The sequence below is a fragment of the Neocloeon triangulifer genome, unplaced genomic scaffold, assembly GCF_031216515.1.
Source record: "Neocloeon triangulifer isolate White Clay Creek 2 clone unplaced genomic scaffold, ASM3121651v1 ptg000011l, whole genome shotgun sequence".
Lineage (NCBI taxonomy): Eukaryota > Metazoa > Arthropoda > Insecta > Ephemeroptera > Baetidae > Neocloeon > Neocloeon triangulifer.
The window spans coordinates 4,882,128-4,889,587 of record NW_026775553.1 but is presented as its reverse complement, the minus strand read 5'-3'; the positions used below and the strand labels follow the sequence as shown (position 1 = coordinate 4,889,587).

At 38.0% G+C, this 7,460-nt stretch overlaps 1 long non-coding RNA gene across 1 annotated transcript in view; it reads right to left on the bottom strand.

The window, feature by feature from the left end:
- Positions 1 to 666: 666 nt before the first annotated feature.
- LOC132196226 (uncharacterized) overlaps positions 667 to 7,460 on the bottom strand; it is a 40,967-nt gene continuing 34,173 nt past the window's right edge. The window contains exon 3 of the long non-coding RNA XR_009441751.1: positions 667 to 730. This is a non-coding gene — a long non-coding RNA (uncharacterized LOC132196226). The remainder of the gene's footprint in view (positions 731 to 7,460) is intronic.

The window sequence follows — 7,460 nt, the reverse complement described above, 5'->3', positions numbered from 1 at the left end:
TTGTATATTTGTTTAGAGAGTCAAGTGCTCTACTAATCAGGCTCGGATTGATACCTGTCAAGCCTACACATAATGTTTATAATTTAATTTTACCATCAGTTGTAAGAACGTTTAAATAATATTTTTGTAAAATAATAATTAGGCATCATAATTTACTGTTTTCTCTAGTTGATGTATCAGATAATGACAACTCATTTGTACACACATAAATTTCCACATTTGTCAATGGAATTAAAATTTTCTGCTTTGTTGACATCGACTGTGTCTATTTAAAAACTTTTTCCTTGTTTGGAAATGAAGCCAGTCTGAACAAAAAGCAGTTCACTGGCAAATATTCCTCACACAAAAACGGCAAAAAAGAGAAAAATGAGAGTGTGGTGCGCGTTGTTGGGGAAACAAAAGGGCGACTGGGGTTTGAATAATTTCGGTTCAATTAACCGAATGAACGCGACGAGTGCGCTCTTTATCCTCTTTTCATCTGCACACGCACTTATTGGATTGAGCGGGCGCACGATTGAGTCGGACCTCGCCATCGGACTGCAAAAGCGAGGGAGAGAAAATTCTCTCTTTATCCGAGCGCGCGTGTTATTTTACGCCACTCGTTGCAAATTGTTTTTGATTAAATAAAATCGCACGCACTCGTGGAAATTGGCTTAGCTGTACTCACCGAGCTGATCACATATCCAGGTAATTCCTTCCTTCACAATTCAAAAATCAGAGTTGAAATCATCTAAAATCAAAAAAATATTTTTTATTTGAAAACAAAATCAACAAAATAATTAATTAATCCGACGTTGGAGGTTGATTACTTAATTTCAATGGAAAAAACCCCAATTTTTATTAAGCTGCAGAAAAAAGGCACAAATTTCCAATTATTATTTCCACAGAGGTGCTCTTCGTATTTCCCAATTATGCAAATTACGACCCGTGGCTGTTTACATAAAAATTTCGGTCATTCGCTCGCTCGCTCGCTCGCTCTCAGATGTATGCAAATTTATTTACAACCCTCACGTGTGTGTTGCGTCGCGGCAGAACGCCGTCGGCCGTGTGTGTTGCACCCATTTCCATATTTCTCTCGCTCGAGTCTTCATTACATCGCCTATTGTTTTTAATTGCGCGAATTCCGCCTGCGGCACAGAGTGCGAGATTATGTGGCATTACACCGTGGTAATTGGGCCTGCTTCTGCTCCTCACCTGCTTTTTGCATACAAACACGTGCGCCAAGGGTGTATAGCGTGTATATTTCAACAGATGCCTCTCTTTCTCGCATCCCGACGGCCTAATTTAATTGTCGTATTTCAAAGTGCCGCCGGCGCATTCACCGCCGCGTGTGCTGTTGTGCGCACCCACTCGCTCCACGTCTCCTTTGATGAATCGCAAACGCTCCAAATTGCAATTGTTTGCTTCGCACATTCCTTCCATGTCCTCTCGCCGAGTTCAAAATTGCACAGGATTTCCGCTAAGTCAGTCAATAAAGTGCTTTAATTCAATAAAAATTATTGATTTGAATTCAAATAAGATATTTGCAGAAAATCTATTTTAATTTACTCACGAAAATATTTATTTTATTATTTCATATTTATGTTCTTATTCTCCATTCAAAAGAATGAATTGAAATATAATGAAAAAAATTAAAAAAAAAATTAAAAACATTATAAAAATTTCATGTTTTTCCATAAGTTCTCAATTGGTCAGATTCTTGTCTTTTTAACCATAGAAACTCATAGAAAATGTTTTATAAATAAAAATAATAAGCAGCACAACCAGTTTTTGCATTGGTCTGCAACCATATTTCCTGAAAATTAAATTAATTTAAAATGAAAAAATGTAAAGCTGAAGAGCTTATTTGTTTTAGTAATATTTCATAGAATTTGACAAATTTAATTTAGAATTGCACAGTTTTAGGGAGGGGAGGGGAATCAAGTTAAATTTTGTAATGTAATTAACAGTCATTAAATAGACATAATTGCAGCTTCAATTTGCTATTCATACTATAAGCTATTTTTTTACTATTTTGCTTACAAAATTTGCATTTTAAAATCCATTTTGATGATTGTGATAAAAATGCAATTAACTGGAATTTTTTGCTTGAATATTTATCATTATTAGGACGTTTTATTTGTTGAACTGCATCATAATAATTTACTGATAATATTTTTTTTCTCTTAACGCTAACAAAAAGTAGCCAAACGGGGACACAAATATGAGGGACAGAGACGAGAGGGAGGACATAGCAGGCGTGGACAGTTAATTAGGAAGGCGGCATGCGCAATTAATCACGACCGACGGCGGCGCCTTTTCGCGGGAATAATATCGCGCGCTGGTCGCGCAGAAAGAGCTGCTGGGCCTGGTGATTTATGATTTCGCAGCTTGTTATCTGTTGCGAAAGCAGCCGAGAGATTTCCTCTCGCACACAGCAGTACTCTCTAGACGTACAGCATGCTGCTGATTAATGATGTGCAACAGGAGCGGCAACAATAGGCCGAGCGAGGATTTTCTGTTTTTTTTCCTGTTGTTGCGCAGCGCCATAATCTCTCGAGACCTTTCTTCAACCGGCAGCAATATCTCCGTTGCGCCGCCGAGTAGGTGTCTGTCGGCAATATTTTTCATCCCCTGCTATTGTGCTGAAAATCTCGCTCCTAATGATCAGCAGCACACACAGCCCGTGAGTGAGTCATGCACCCGAGCAAATTTATTAAGAACTGAAAGCTTTTTCTCCTAAACCGGTAAGAGCGGATCAGCCTTTGAACTTGAATGCTTCGGCTTTGAAAGCGTGCAGCTCAATTTACTGGATTATTTTCTAAATAAAATATATTTATGGTTTTTATTATACACTTCAATTATATTATTGGTGTTAACGTAAAAATAAATACATATAAAAAAAATTTTTTTTTGCTCCTTAACAATAATTTACTTTATATAACTATGAAGCAAATGCAATATTTTTATTTTTAAATTTAGATTTTTACAGTTCATTTTTACATAAGGACATAGGGATATCTATTTAACAAAAGAATACAATATTTATGAATTAAAATACACTTATTTCCCCAATCATGTTTTCGTCGGGAAACGTGTTGGAAATTTTATTTGCAATAAAATTCTTAATTTTTTAAATTGCTTTTTGAAGATTTCAAAGATACATATTTACAAAATTTTAACAGCGTGTGTGTGTATCGTTCCTTTAAAAGCAGCTCGCTTTTGCTGCTCCGCAAAAGTGCCTTGCTTGGGCGTTCTCTGCATCACTCGATTTAGTGGAGATGTCACGCCGAATGAGCGAGCGTGTTTTGTGACGAATGGCCCGAGATTGTGTCTCGAAGGATCGTCGTCGATCGCAATCCACCTCGCAGGCTGTTTATGCCGTTGCAGCATTCATTCCGCCTCGGCTGCAGCTTTCTTCGTTTTCCGCGCTATTAAAGATGCCACTTTCCGCCCGGCTCCATTTTTCAAAGGTGTCTCTGCCTTCGCAAAAGTAGTTTCCGCTCCACGACAACGTATTTTTCTGGCCACCGCCGTGCTATTCCAGACCTTCCGAAACACGCGAAAACCAGATGCAAACTATTATTTCACTTTTTTTTTTAATTCTGTTTGTAATTTTCTTGGTGCAAAGTTGGGTTCTGGCACATTTTTTAATTAAATTTATTTTAATTGTAGTTATTAATTTTTAATTTTTATTTATTTTATTATATAAAATTGACGAGTGAAAAAATTTTATGTTATAAATATTTAAGCTACTTCCGTTCGAATTTTTAGTTGTATCACTTTGCTATAAAATTCATTTGTGAATGATCAAAAGTGATATTGCGGCCGTGTTAAGACCAGTTAAGACCTTTTGTTGAATTAAATAAATAAACATATAAATTATAAAATAGGACACTCCAAAAACCAGGATAAATTTACAATATATAAAAAGAAAAAATAATAATAATGATAATCAGCTAATTAATTTAATCAGTTAGAAACTAATCATAATAATATATGTCTCCGTTTTACAACTTAATTTAAAAATTAATTCTGGATTGACTTGAACATTCAATGTGTGTTTGTAAGTAACAATACAAAAGATATGTAAAAATTCGCTTTAAGCTGTGAATTTCCGTCATTTTTATCCCATTTCGCTTTTGATCGATCTCTCTAATGCATGAGGGAGGAAACACAGGCAGAAGTGTGATTGCATCGCGGGAGCCAGATGCTGTGCAGTTAGGCGTTTGTTTGGAACTCGATCTGAGCCGACCTCGACTACCATTTTTATTGCATTGACTGCCTTTTTGCGGGCGCGCTGTGAATTCCAAAAGTTGGCCATATTTTTCCCACCCGTATAGTTGGCTTTTTGTCATTTATACATTTCGATCGGGGCTTGTTATATGGCCAACGGGGGCCTCTCTTCAAAACAACTGCCCCGCCAAGGCAATATTTCACCCGGCGATGTCAGTTATAGTTGCGCAAAAACCAATAAATAGAGCGCTGCGCTGCAAGATTATACGGCCCCGGATATCTTCAGTTTCTCCCGCGCGCCATAAATTTTAATTCTCTCGCACCGAAATTTTTTCATATTTTCCGAATAGAGGCGCGTGTGTGTGTCCGACCGTCCCACAGGAAGTTTATATTATATTTGTGGTGTGGTCGAATTTATTATTTGGCCTCTTCTATAAATTTAACGACGCAATTTCTCCTCCGCCCCGTTTTCCTTTCTTTTATTTTTTGCTGCCGTGCTCCTCGCAACACATAATGGATAAATTGGGGTGCTCCGACACATTATCAAGAATTCTCTTTTTTTTTTTTTCTTGGCCAGGCCTTACTTAATCAAGCCCCTCGTCGCTGCTTTTTGCGCCTCTTTGTCTTCATGCGCCGCTGACCAAGAGGAATTTTAATCAGCGCCATTAAACAAAGCGTCTCATTTTTAATTAAGCCCCTGCGCAGGTTGTTTGTCCGAACTGCTCGCGGGGAAGGAAATATCTGTTTGACATTTGATTCGGGAGAGATTTCCGGGAAGGAATTAATGAGAGGAAGCCAGTGATGACAAACAGTTCCCTCTGGAATTCCTCCATGCTGATTTTAAAAGCTTAATATTGGCCATCTTCATTTATTAATTTTACAGAGACATATAAAAATTTAATTAAATTCAAAATCTATTTGTACTCCTAAAATCAGCAACATCAGCAGGGATCCGAGGCCAAAATGGGAATAATCTTTTTCAGACGAAATATAAATTATTATAAATGAGGAGCAAATTTCCGGTAATTTGATGAAACCAAATAAGATTAGTAGGCACCTACAACAAACAACAATTGTACACTATTAAATATTTCTTTTTAGTTGGTAAGGAAGTTTTCTTAGGTTCCAAATTAATTAAGCGAGCAACATAAAATAAAGATAAATTTTTTAATATGGTCAATTTTTAGGGACTGTTATGAAGAAAATTGTGATCATTAAATTAAAAGATTTAAAAAAAAAATCGAACTATCAGAATCTTATTTATTAAATTTATTTTGTGCTTAGCTATTTACTTTTTCTCTTGCTCATATAAAATAAATTTATAGACCGGGACTAAAACCGACAGAGAGCCGTTTGTTTTGCAACAAAAACGAAAATATGTAAATAAATAAGCTCGTTTTTATTCAATGCGAGTGTGAATAACTGACCTTCCCAAATTGAGGAAAAACGAGCATAATATATATCCTGCATAAACAGCTAGGGTCGGTTCAAATAGCGAATTAGTCAAAAAAGCTTTCACAGAAGAGCAGGTTCGGCTTGTCGGACGGGCTGCCTGCTTTTTATCACGGCGGCAGAGCGGCATATTGGGAGATGTAAGTGAGGCGGAAAGGCAGCCAGCGGGCTTACATTGTGTCTGTCGTTGGGTGGGTCGGTCGGACGGCGGGTGACGTGGTGTGATAAGGGGCGCGCAAAAAGCAGACATTACTGGGCACGTCTGCTGCTAAATGCACCTCGCGGAGGGTGGCAGGCACCACTTCCCCCCCCCCCCCCGCCCTCCTCCCTGATAACAATACACACCAAATGAACAAGAAACACCACTCGCTCGCGCGCGTCTTTCTCTCCGCTTTTAATGGCCAAATAATGAAGAGAAAGCGGCGGGCGTCGATTCTCTCGCTCGCAATCTCAAGCTGAGCGACGCCGAGAGTTCCAGTCGGCTTGTTTGCCGCGCCACAGCACACACGCCTGAACGCGAATTGATTGGCCTCCTTGTTTTCTTATCAAATTAACTGAGCAAACCAAGTGAGGAAAGGGAACAATGATTTGATTTTACCATTTTACGGCAGAGTCGAAAATAATTTTGTAACAATTATAACGTTCAGATAGGAGTTTTGTAATACTTGGTGCCGGTTATGTTTAAATTAAATCAATTTGCAGACTTAAATTTCATTCCAACTTTTTAAGTTCAATTTTCATGAACAAAATCATCTTTAGTTTTAAGACTTTGTGATAGTCCATGCTTTCCGCGAAACAGTTGTGGCGAGCAGGTTGCATACGCCACAACAAAATGGCAAGATTTTAATAACTTGCCAGCAAGGATTGGACTCTTTATAGTTTTATGGATCAAGTTATTTCATAGCGCGTCCAACGCACAAAGACACGTGCAAAAATTTTATTCTGCAAAAAATTCTTACAGTTTTTCATAGTGAACGCTATATTTTCCAGCTCTACGGAGGACTAATAATCAAAATCACTCAAGATTCGTCTAACAGGCTATTTTGTAAAATTCACCACTAAAAATTTAAATTCATAAAATTCACGTCTATGGCGCGACGACTCCTGCAAAAATTTTATTCTGCAAAAAATTCTTTCAGTTTTTCATAGCGAACGCTATATTTTCCAGCTCTACGGAGGACTAATCATCAAAATCACTCAAGAATCGTCTAACAGGCTCTTTTGTTAAATTCACCACTAAAAATTTAAATTCATAAAATTCACGTCTATGGCGCGACGACTCCTGCAAAAATTTTATTCTGCAAAAAATTCTTTCAGTTTTTCATAGCGAACGCTATATTTTCCAGCTCTACGGAGGACTAATCATCAAAATCACTCAAGAATCGTCTAACAGGCTCTTTTGTAAAATTCACCACTAAAAATTTAAAATCATAAAATTAACGTCTATGGCGCGACGACTCCTGCAAAAATTTTATTCTGCTTTATCGTAATAATATTCCTTAAAATACACTATTATTAACAAATTATTAAGTTTAACACGTTTTTTCGGCGGCGAAATGTGACCCGCGGCAGTTTAATTACGAGGGAAAGGCAGCGCCCACGGGTTTAACATGGTGTCTGTCTGTTCGGGGTGATTAATTCGCGTCGAATGCACGGCGCTGCCTCGTCGGCATCAATAACTCGTCGCCGCGATAGTGCCGAATGCACGCCGCATTTTTGCAGATCGGCGCGCGCGATAAGGCGCATGATTGATGGCACGCTCATTGGTAAGTCATTATGTGGATGCCGTCGCT